We start from the raw sequence: 12,429 nt of genomic DNA on the forward strand, positions 1-12,429 counted from the left end.
TGTTTAGGGGCTCCAGGGATATCAAGGGGGGAAGTTTATCCACTGTGGTACTGTAGAGCTAAAAGTGCTGCAAGGCCATAATGCAGTCACAGGTCTCCACATGGATGCCTCTTTTTCACTGCAGATCCCAGAGATCAGCAGGTTTTCTGATCTGAATCCCTTGCTTCTTCTGTGGGAAAGGAACAGGAAGAGAGAGGAAACCACACCCCCAATGGAAGAATTCCTAGGACACTTCTATAAATGAAACTCTCTCCTCTCTATGCATTATTCCTACATAGGAGAGAATGATGCTCTATGGTAATGCAATGGAAAGGCTGTGATTTTTATTGCCTTAATGAGTAATGCTTTGATAGCACTTTGAAGATAAAAAGCACTCTAAGAGCACTAAGTATTATTTGATGTGGACATAGCAGCACAATGAGGACAAATGCATGCATGAAATTAAGCAGAAAGCCATAACTTTTATTAAACTTTAACACAGGGAGGGGTGCTACCAGCCCATTGCCCATACTCTCCTATATCAGGCATTTCATTGGTTCCAGTGCATGGGTTGCAGAGCTCCTTACCATATAATCCACAACTGGTGCTAGGGTTACAGAGCTTCCATACCATATATGCAAGGTAGGCTCTTCTCAGCCTATCCCCCAAGAATAAGCTCTCTCTGAGTGCTACCACCTTCCCCCGGCTGAGGGGAACAGAGGGTGCAAAAGGGTGGGAATACCATCCCACGAGAAACACAAGGTCTGACTTCTGCCCACAAAGGCCACAAGCTCTGACCCTATCACATGAACTCAAGACGCCGTACCAAAGTCCCAAGTCTTTTGCCTCTAGGAACTGTTCATTTTATTCTCCTAACCACACAGGAAACCAGCCACAAGTTGCACCACAGAAACAACTCCACTCTATTATCTCAGTTAGGCAGTAAGTGCATACCTACTCAACCCACTGCAGCTTGAAGGTGCTGTGAAGAAGGCACAAAAATTCTCTGGTCCTCTGCCAAGTGGCCCATGGAAAAAAAAATTCCTCTCTGATCCCCTAAATAGGCAATTGGCTAGACCTGCAACATCTCTCAGCCCTAGATCCCATTCCTATTTTGGGTGGGTAGGGTGGGGCTGCTGGAACAGAGCTAAAAGAGGCTCCACATGGCTGCTGAACTGGACTAAATTCTGGGAGCTGGGGAACGCTGGTCAATCAGCACCCTTCTCTCCCCCAGCTGGTCAATGAATGCCAGAGACTCGCTGGGGGTGGAGCTTCCTATTGTCCCTTGATTAGTGTCTCCCTTTCACCGCTGGTCCCATCAAGATCTCCCAAGATCTCTGATGTGGGTGGATGGCATTTATATTATTATCATCACGATGTTATTCATCACCAACAAAATTCAGAGTATATATTCCCTCTGACTTTATATATTCCCACTGACACACACTTAGCAAAACTTTATGATAACATGCTCATATTCTATAATAAATAATAATAGTTAATATCTGATTAGTGCATTTTTCTAGCAAATCAGAGGAAACGAATTGTAGCATGTGAAAAAGACACACACACACACACGAGTCTTCATACATGATATAGCAAGCTATTACAAACCACTTTGAACTGGAGTACAAAAAGGTGGAGGTTTTTTTAGATAGCTCAGGTATAGTACAACACATTTTATGTAGCAGCCTGTATGTTACCTTAATTTCAAATATTACCCACTCCCTTGTTATGTAATGCTGTTTCTGGCATTGTAAAACTCCTTGCTCTTTCTATTTTCTTCACATATTAGGAGGTAGTAATTCTAATTATACCAGATGGAAAACACTGCTGCAGAACCAGCTGCAAAGGCTGTGAAGCCAATCTCAGGTTCATGCCCCACCATCAGGAATGTTCTTTATATGCAACTGTTACTGTTCATTTTAGTAAAAAATAAATAAAACAGATTTTTATGATAAGACAGTAAAGGGTTAATGTTCTAAAGGATAAGTGGGAGACACTCATAGAAAGCCCATTAACAAATAATTGGAGTTATGGGCATGCATCCACCCACACCGCATGGAAAACTGACTAATTTTCATACACACTGAAACTTTGCGGCTGATTCTGTACCATCCACTGAGTCATTGGCCTCAGCTGGGAATACAGCTATGCACATGTTCTTCCACTAGGAATTAAGATAGAGATTTTATTCACTAATTATTAAACACTGGAAAACTTGTATAAGAATTGAATATTATGTACAAACTTGCTGATTCTAAAGCTCAATTGGCAGCAGAGAACTATAGAAAAGATCAAGGGGAAACTGCTGCTCATGTCATTTTCACAATATCTTACCTACATATTAATGTTCCAAGAGGACAGCTGCTGCTGAAGCTCATGCTCATCTCTGCATGTGAAAATTGATGAAATTTAAACCAGCTTTTTACCTGGACATTTTTTAATGGCAGAATGTTTCAGCAATCTAGGAATGGTAGACACCTATAAATGTATAATGTGATGGATTAGATTGTAATGTAGTCTTGATGCATATGAAGGTGGTGTTTGCCCTTCAGTGCAAATCCATTTTTATGTCAAAAGGAATCCACTGGAATTAATAGTGCTTTGTCCAGACAATAAGAAACACAGCACAGCATAGTAGTACTTTCCTTAAAAGAGAGTCTTATTCCAAATAATGCAAAGAATTAATAAAGAAATCAAAGTTTCATAGGCCTGATGTGATGTGGATTTGTGATTTGTGAACTACAAACGTGAACTTACAAAAAGTTGGTAAGGAAACCTTCATCTCCATGTCCATCTCAGTAAGTGGCATCAACTGTGAACCTGCAATAGTTCATGTATCCATTCTGTGAAAGATGTACTCTTTTATGTGAACTCAGGGCATGTCTACACGAGGACACTCTGGAAAGTTAACTAAAGGTGCGAATTTTAAGGGCATTAGTTAAAATGCATTAACACCTGTGTGAATGTTTTCATTTAGAAGTAAAGTGGCCTTAGTTTGCTTTAGCACCAAAGCCATTTCTGAATGAGGACATCCACTCAGGGTTTCTTGTGCTTTAATCAATACCCTTAAAATGCACACCTTTAACTCGGCTTAACTTTTCTGAGGGCAGGCCTACACTACAGAGAAAATTTTCATACCCTGTGTGATGTAATTAAGCTAGCCTAAGCCCCGGTGTAGACACTGCTAGGTTGACAGAAGAATTCTTCCATTGACCTAGCTACTGCCCCTCAACAAGGTGGATTTACTACAGCAATGAAAGAACCCCTTCTGTTGCTGAAGTAAGTGTCTACACTATAGCTCTGCAGCTATAGTGTTTCTAGTGCAGACATTTCGACTGTCCCCAAGTAGTCATACCCTAAGTTTCAACAGTACATTCACATTGGCATTTACAGTGTATCCAAAGTAGAGCCACTCAGCATAGCTTTGTGGTCATGTAGCTCAGATAAGGCCCAGTACAGCAAAAGACTTAAGCATGTGCCTTTAATGGAACTATTCACATGCTTAAAGTTAGGAATGTGCTTAAGTGCTTTGCTGAATCAGGGCCTAAGAGCTGTTCATAAGAGACCCTATAATATACATGGATAGGGAGCTAGGTATTAGAGAATACTCTGGGGGCATTATTTGAAAATTGCTATAATGGGCCCAGAGTGTAGTGTCTTCAGTTGGATTTGTATGGATGCAGCTGCTGCATAAATGGGCCCATTGTGGATATTAATCCCAAAAATTAGTACCTGTTAAATCAAGGACAGAAAAGGAATTCGGCAACATTCTGCTTTGCAGAAGCAACCCTATTTCCTTTCCATTATCCTAGCATTATGTAAAATATCATTTTTTAGGAATAGTATCTGCTGGAATGGTGTGAAATTGCCAGAAACTTGTATTTCCAATATTTTAATTTTTGTGTCCCAGATTAATTCAAATACCACTGTCACCTTCATTTTTTTAACATTGATTTTTTTTTTAAATTTAGTTTTCTGATATAGCACTTTTTGTAGTATGGCCTACCTTTTTAATTCATGTAAATTATGTATTTCTCCCTTGTTGATGTTTAGAAGGATCTTTTCAGCAGGCCTCAGAGCTACACACCCAAACACGCTCAAACCAAGTCCTCTTCCACCACTTTCTGCTTGTGCACATGCCTCCCAGCATATGTTCAGTTTCAGGTCCACAGATGCTGTTAGTGGTCAGCATCCTCCTGGGATGCCTTGAGGGAGAGTGTGGATGCAGATTCTTTTCCCCAGTGCAATTTAGGAGAGTGATGTCATCATGCTAATGCAAGGGAAAGGAAGCATCAATGACCATTAACAAAAAAGTGTAACTAAGGCCATGTCTACACTACCACTTATGTCGGCAAAACTTATGTTGCTAAGGGGTGTGAAAAAGCACACCCCTGAGTGACATAAATTTCGCCAGCATAAGTGGCAGTGTGCACAGCGCTATGCTAGCAGGAGAGCTTCTCCCGCCAATATAGCTACTGCTACTCATTGGGGTGGTTTTATTATGTTGACGGGAGTCTCTCTCCCATTGGCATAGAGCAGCTACACAACTGATCTTACAGCAGTGTAGCTGCATTGGTACAGATGTACTCTTGTAAGCTCACTAGTGTAGACATCAGTATTGTGAACCCTAAATGTTTGATTCGAAGCCCTAGAAAAATCACAAGAATGGTTTACAATCATGAGATTTTAAAAAAATAATAAATTCCACTTCATATTATTTGCCTTCTGTTTTTTCAGCCTTTAAGATTCATGTTTTCAAGCTTTTCCCCACAACCAAAGTGGCCAGAAACCTTTTTTTTTTTTAATGGAAGCTAAAATTGTCATGTGACTACATGTCTCAAAGAGCTGGGCTTTTAGAAATACACCAAGTCTTGTGAGGTTTGTAAACACAGCAAGTCACAACTGCACAAAGAAAACAAACAAACATTAGAGAAAAACATGTCTTTTTCTTTCTCATTATCCCTGTAATACCAGGTACAAATTTTTCATCTGGAAATGAGTTGTGTCACTTAATGGTATTGCTTTAACACACTGGAGTTCAGTATTAGCATTGAGCATTGATATTCAGCAGATTTATTGAACAGACCAGGCATGGCTCAGCCCCTACTTGCAACTAATTATACCTCCCAAAGATTCTTGTACCAGCATACTTTGGTGTTCATGTAATACCTGAGATGGATTCTCTGGGGAGTCACTTTCTGTCACTTGTCCTCAATTTCTGGTCAGTGATATGGAAAGCCCTCTTGATATTACTGTAATGTCATTTCTGAACTGCCATTCTTTTTTCCATCCATGGGTAGTATTTCTAAGAGTACCATTGAGAGACTGGCTGCTAAGCAGGCATTTTCAGATGGAGCAAGAACCAGGTAATATCTGATAATGCATGTTTTAAATCCTTCTGTCTCAAATTCTCAAATGTAAAAGGCTGCATTCTCACTGATACTCTATTTAGTTGCTGTGGATTTTTTAAAGACGTGAAAGCCTTCAAAATGCAACTTATATTCAAGCTGCCCATCAAATATCACTTACTGTGGAAGCCAACAAGATATTTTTTCTTCTCTAATTGGGCAACACCACTAATTACTGTTGTCTGTGGAACAATGTTTGATTAGTAGCTTGAATGTAAATAGGAACCATAATTTCAGGTGATATTATATCAGTATTTGAAATAGAGGTGTGCAAAAAATGAAACATCAACCAAAGGGAACTTATTCATGGGTAATGAAAGTTACCTGCATTTTAAGGCTATATCTATATATAAACAATTATAAAAAAAAAAATATGTCAAATGCCCAAATGCACACTACTCTCTCCCAATGTTTCTTCAGCACGATTTAAAAAAAAAAAAAACAAAAGTTTTTATTTTTTTAAAAATATGAATGAATGCAAGTAAAGTAAGTGGTCTTTGGGTGAAAAAAATTTTTTTTTATTATTATTTTCTTTAAAAAGAAAAAAAAAAAAAAAAAATAATATATAATATATAATAATAAAACACAAAGGAAATTTTAAAAATGGGTGACAAATAAAAAAAAAATAAAAAAAAATACTACAGGTTTATCAGACAGATCTGGCTTCAAGTACACTATCAAGATGTCAATGTCCCCATGGTTTGCCCTCAGTTTTTGTCATTTTTTTTTTTTTTTTTTTTTCCTGACCTGGCCATTGTCCATCTTGAAAAAAAAGAGGATGAGAAATCAGTGTGTTCCACAGCTACTGTACAGGTCAAAGGGGCAGGTATCTGGAACTGAAAGGGAAAGAGACTGATTCTTCTGATATTTTTCATACACTATCCAGTGCATGCAAGAAAGAAGGATGAAGCTAGATGTCAGACTGGTGCAGAGGGTGTGGAGAAAAATTGAGGTTCTGGCCAAAAAGTACAGTTAGTGGAAGGGTGCTACACAGTTCCCTTCATCTTTCTTTTATCTAGCCTTACACCAAGAGTTCACAGCTCTTACTATTGCTAGACATATTCATTTGGTTTACCTGCTAATTTCCTGTCTGTGAGATAAGTCTCACAATTCATAGATTCATAGATTCCAAGGTCAGAATGGAGCACTATGATCATAGTCTGAACTCCTGTATCACATAGGTCAAAGAACTCCCCAAAATAATTCCTACAGCATGACTTTCAGAAAAACATCCAATCTTGATTTTAAAATGGTCAGTGATGGAGAATCTACCATGACCCTTGGTAAATTGTTCCAATGGTTAATTATTTTCACAGTTAAACATTTACAGTTACCATCTGTCATTTTAGGACATGAAAGAAAGTATTTCTAACTGGTCAGATGGGCCTCTCCATTCCTGGATCCTCTGGTTTTACACTGGATTTTCTGTGTAAGCTATGGAAGTCATCATCTGGGAGTTGTTTTCTATTTCCATATCTTGCTAGAGGAATCAGGGATGTCAGAGTTCCTGATGTTTTCACCTAGCAAAGGCTTTGAGGGGAGATCCTTGGCTCATGTAGTGCTTTGTTGGAGGTTCTATGAAACTGCATATGTGGGAGGACTCATGTAGCACTCACACACATAGAAACTAGAGCTGATCAAAACTCAGAATTTCCATTTTGTGGGAAATTCTAAGATTTAGAAAATTGGCTTTGTTCCAGATTGGGACAATTTTTTTTTATAATTTCCCAACAAATAAAAGTTTTGAAAAAAAAATTCTTTTGGGCCAGTTGAATGTTCTGTTTCAATACAATGTTAATATTTCATTCCAATATTATCTTTTTAAAAAATGTTATATTATAATATAAAATAAATTTTAAACCAAAAACTAATTTCTGAAATGAAAACTCGAAAGTTTCCATTCCAATAAGTATAAAACAGAGTGTTTTAAACTTATAGAAAAGCTTTTTTCAATTTTTTTAAATTAAAGTTTGTCAAAACTGACATTCCCATGGAAAGTTTAAATTTAAATGAAACAGCATTTTCTGATGGACAAATATTCCATCAGGAAATTTTCAGCCCACTCTAATTGACAGTAAGGTTGCAGTATTGGATTGTGATTGCTAAACAAATGGAAGGAGGGTGGAGAAGAAACCTGCCTGTCTAATTACACCCATCAGAAAACTCCAGGTGGTATCTGACTCTGTTGTTAGAGCCATGAAATAGCCAGTTCTGAAAGCCCCATGTATTTGCTAGGAGGGCTTATCTTGCAGAGCCAAGAAACGCCATGCTTTCTTTCAACTTCCTGCTGCAGTCAGTGAGCTCCTGAGCTCTAGGCTGCTAGGCACTACCTGCTGAGACGCAACATTCTAGGAATAAAAGCTATCCCCACTGTGCTCCACAATGCAGAAAAGGAGGGAGTGCCACAGCATGCAGTTGTAATCCTTTAGGGGGCAATCTTGGCGTGTAGGGGCTCCTGGTTGTGACATATTTGAGAGATGAAAAGACTCAGACAACCTCACACTGACTTACATCCTGTGCTGTCCCATTAAATCAATGTTTGACTAGTTATGTTTAGGCAGAATAGCTTTTCTGTTTGATCTCAAGTTCTCGATTTATTCACAAAGTAGTGAATCCCTCACTGAATAATTTTTCCTGGCCTGTTGTGCATGTTTCTGATTTGTCACACAGTTAGGCCTAAACTGGAATAAAAATGTAAGCACAACTGCAGCAATTTTATGTGCAGCTGACCAATTATACATCTAATAGGTCATCTATATGTACAAGAGGAGCAACTGCACATGCAATCATGGTAACTGCATATGAAAATTAAACACGTATTCACATACACACTTGTACACATGCAATTGTATAATTGTGCACAATGCAGGCCATAAATTTATTATTTTTGACACAGTTTCAACATATTTAACTATTTTATGTAAGGTTTGTGAGATATTGTTCCTGAACAATTAAAATGCAAGGGGATACATTTAGCTGCTGATTTTTTCCTTTGGGATAGCAGAGTGTTTGAACTATTTTTTTTGACTGCATATTTTTGATCTGGGGTAATAATACAGATACACAGAAAAACCAAACTGATTTTTTTAAAGAACAAACATTACATTATGTGATGAATCAGCTGAGCAATCATAGTTAAGCAGAGGGTAGGCAGGCTGATTAATCTGTCTGAGTGAATCTGTTGCTCTTCTTTTTCCTGAATGGAAGCTGATATGTCATCAGGAGGGGGAATGTCCTGGCAGATGGAAATGATTTGGAACAGCCTGCTTGCCAGAGTCATGTGGGGTGTATTGGGCATAAGGACAATGCAAAAAGGCCACCAAGAAGACATTCTGCAGGACTGAAAAGCTGATGAGCAGACCCATAGGATAAGTAATATGTATAGCAGAGGTTCTAAAACTGGGGGTCGGGTCCCCTCAGGGGGTCGTGAGGTTATTACATGGGGGTCGCGAGCTGTCAGGCTCCACCCCAAACCCTGCTTTGCTGCCAGCATTTGTGATGGTGTTAAATATATTAAAAAGTGTTTTTAATGTATAAGGGGGGGTCGCACTCAGAGGCTTGCTATGCGAAAGGGGTCCCCATTACATAAGTCTGAGAACCCGTGATGTATAGTCTAAAAGGGGGCATTCTGGTACTAGGCCTGTGGAACCCTAATCTTCATTGTTGATGTTCAGTATGAAATCCATCATTCTCTGCAATCTTCCAGGAGTACTACAGAGTCCACAAGGTGCAACAATAAACTCAAAAAGGCCCATTTATAAGAGTGAATACTGTCTCCTGCCGATCACTAGAATGGACCTCTACTTGCTAGCAGCCCCAGGCCCTGTCTGGGGATAAGTTTAGAGACTATTGTGTGTAAACAAGTCCTTTGAAAAATGCATATCCTGAAAGAAAATCAAAATCTGATTTTTCAGAAAGTATGATTAATCGTTATATTATCATAGACAATCACAGTCCTTTAGGTTAACAGCTGAAGGGCCAAATTTCTGTAGTCCTGCCACAAAGAGACTCTCATTGTTTTCATTAGCATTAGATAGCAAAAAGGATACAGGATCAAGCATGTAGTTTACTAATACTTCAAATTATACTTGCTGTCACCAATATGACCTCAGTTAACTCACAGATTAATTTTTATTTTAGATATGTTTCGTATTCAGATATTTTGCTTTCTTATTGGCTCAGACTGTGGAATAGGTAACGTTCATATTTACTACAAAATAATCCTCAAGGTAAACACTTGAGAATTGTATTGCATTTCCTAGTGGGAACTCTCTCTCTCTCTTTGTCTTGAGGCACCTGAGAACTTTTTTTCCCCATTGATAATAATACAGATGAGATTGGCGCTGACTTTCTTTGTGAAATAGCAAAGGCCATATGGAGAGGCAATGTGACATCATATTACTCAGCGTAATAAATATCAACTACAAGGTGAACTGACTAGGACTGACACTATAATAAATAAAAGATGGAAAATTTAGTGAACCTCACACTGTATGAAAGGGGAAATCTTGAGAACGCAAAGCTAGACCTTGTTACCAGACAAGCAGACTCAAGGGCTGATGAATGCATACAAATGTAAGCTATACTACTATGGGAATAGGCCAAGTTGCATGCTTGTGAATTTATTAGCTGATAAACATCAATCTTCAACAATGCTGTCTATTAACAATAGCTGAAGAGAAATTAAACCTCATACCACCACGACTGCAGAGATCTTTGTGCACTTTTTAAAATCTTCAATTCATTGGAAATAAAAGATTTAGTCAGACTCAAGCATTCTTTATTTTACATTTTCTGCATGCTCTTCCACTTCCATTTTATCAAAGGAACAGGATTTTTTTGAGTAGGGATAATCCCATAATATAAAAAGAACACATTTGGAAACCTTTTTTGATTTACCATCCGGGAAGACTCCTGGATCAGTCAATTTCTCAATAGCCAATATATATGATCTGCACAATTATTTCTTCCCCCATTTACAAAAAACAAACACAACATACAATAACATTTAAAGAAGATAACCTAATGGAAACTATTTGACTATATTTTAAAAAGACATTGTGAAGATAGGTAATGCTAAGATTTATTCTGCTAGACAGTTTTCCTATTTGTTAAACTCATAATTCTTTACTATTTTTAAAGCAAAACAAAAATGAAAATTTCAGTGCTCTTTTTTCTTAATATAATAATAATAAATGCCGGCAGCTGTGCACACCAGTAACCCTAAAACAACCACTTAATGTTTAGACAGAATGGAAGGGAAAACAACATTATTTAAGGAGACAGACTTTATTTCCATATTCCAGATCATATTGTATGATTTTGTTTCCTGATTGGTTGAACATATTTCTTTGAATCAGGTTTCTGGTGTGACTATTTGCCACAGTAAATCTGAAATTCACTTCATTTTTCAATATTTGATTACAACTTGCTGTTTCAGGTAACATTCCTGTCAGGAAACTCGTTCACTGGAATATTCACAGAAGTTAACAGAAAGGAGGAAATAACACTTGATTATGGTCTATAATTACCAACACAGAGAGAACACATCCGATACTATAAGGCTCTTTAATCTAGCAGACAAAGGCATAACAAGATCCAGTAGCTGGAAGCTGAAGTCAGCAAACTTCAAACTGGAAATAAGATGTACATTTTTAACAGTGAAGGCAATTAACCATTGGAACAGATTATCAAGGAATGTGGTAAATTCTCCATCACGGGAATCTTTAATTCAAAAACTGACATGTTTCTGAAAGATTTTTTCTACTTCAACCATAAATTGTTGGGCTTGTTCCTAGAATCTCTGGCCTTTGCTGAACAGAGGGGTGAGACTAGATAATCTTAATGGTCCCTTTGTGCCTTAAAATCTATGCATCTATTAATATATTCAAGTGAATTCACTTAAAAAGCTGAACTGATATTGGTGGATATTTTTTGCAATATTCAGTGCCACAGCATGCAAACCCATCAATTTCTTTGCTGTAATCACTCCGACATAGAGTGAGTTTTCCGCCTCCCCTCTTGTCACTTCATCAGCCACAGGTAATTTGTAAATAACAGTGACCTGCAAAGCTGATGCTTGTCCTTGTAACAAAGATAAGCCATCTGAGAAAAGAAAGGGAAAAAATACCTCGGCATCACCCTATGACAGTTTGGGGATATATCTACGTCAAATTTGAATTCCATTTTGTATTGTAAATGTCATTTGTGATTGTAACCTTCATTGAGAATTATAGCATCCATCTTGTAGCGGAGGCTTCACACTTAATGGAAAGACCATGTCTGAAAAACTGTGAGAGAGCAATCGAGGGACAACAGTTTCCTACAGGAACAATGGGTTTTCTATCAGTAGACCATTGACTTTGCACATCTTTCTACACAGAAGCAGACAGGGCTGGAGTATGGCTGGAGCTTGCACCACCTCTCAGCTTGCAGCACCTGGGGACACTGGGGACAGAGTCACTTTTTAAAAGGGGTGCTTCTCTAAGAAAGAGAGGCTGACCAATGCCAGAAACAAGGAGACCAGGCTAAGCAGGCTGGAATAGCTGCTTGGCCTAAGGACTCATATCAAATGTAGGATTACAGGACTGGTGAGATCAGACCATGAGGATTGTGTTCAGCAGTTTGTTGTTTACCATAGATCTGTAACACTCTTGTGTTTTTAAAAGAGTAAAGTGTGTGTGTATAAGAAATTCCTTTGCTATGCTTGTGTTCCTTGCTTGGCCTGGCACATGGTCCACAAAAGGTGTAACTAGGAAACCAGAGCTCCCACAGCCAGGTGGACTCTTGGGAGAATGTGTCTAAGAAACTTGGGCGATAGCCACATCATGGAGCAGTATCAGAGCACTCAGTTATAAATATACTGGACAGGTTGTCTGCTTGCAAAGAAAATAAAGGCTGGTCATATATCTCAAGCTGGAGAGTACCCTGCTGGCTCTGAAGGTTTCTTCCCTGCAATCCCAGTTGCGGGGGGTATGTTGAAGGTGGAGGGGAAGAGAGGATTGCATAAAGGTGCATTTTGGAGCAATCCTTAGCA

This window comes from Mauremys reevesii, linkage group 4 (genome assembly GCF_016161935.1).
Source record: "Mauremys reevesii isolate NIE-2019 linkage group 4, ASM1616193v1, whole genome shotgun sequence".
Taxonomy (NCBI): Eukaryota; Metazoa; Chordata; order Testudines; family Geoemydidae; genus Mauremys; species Mauremys reevesii.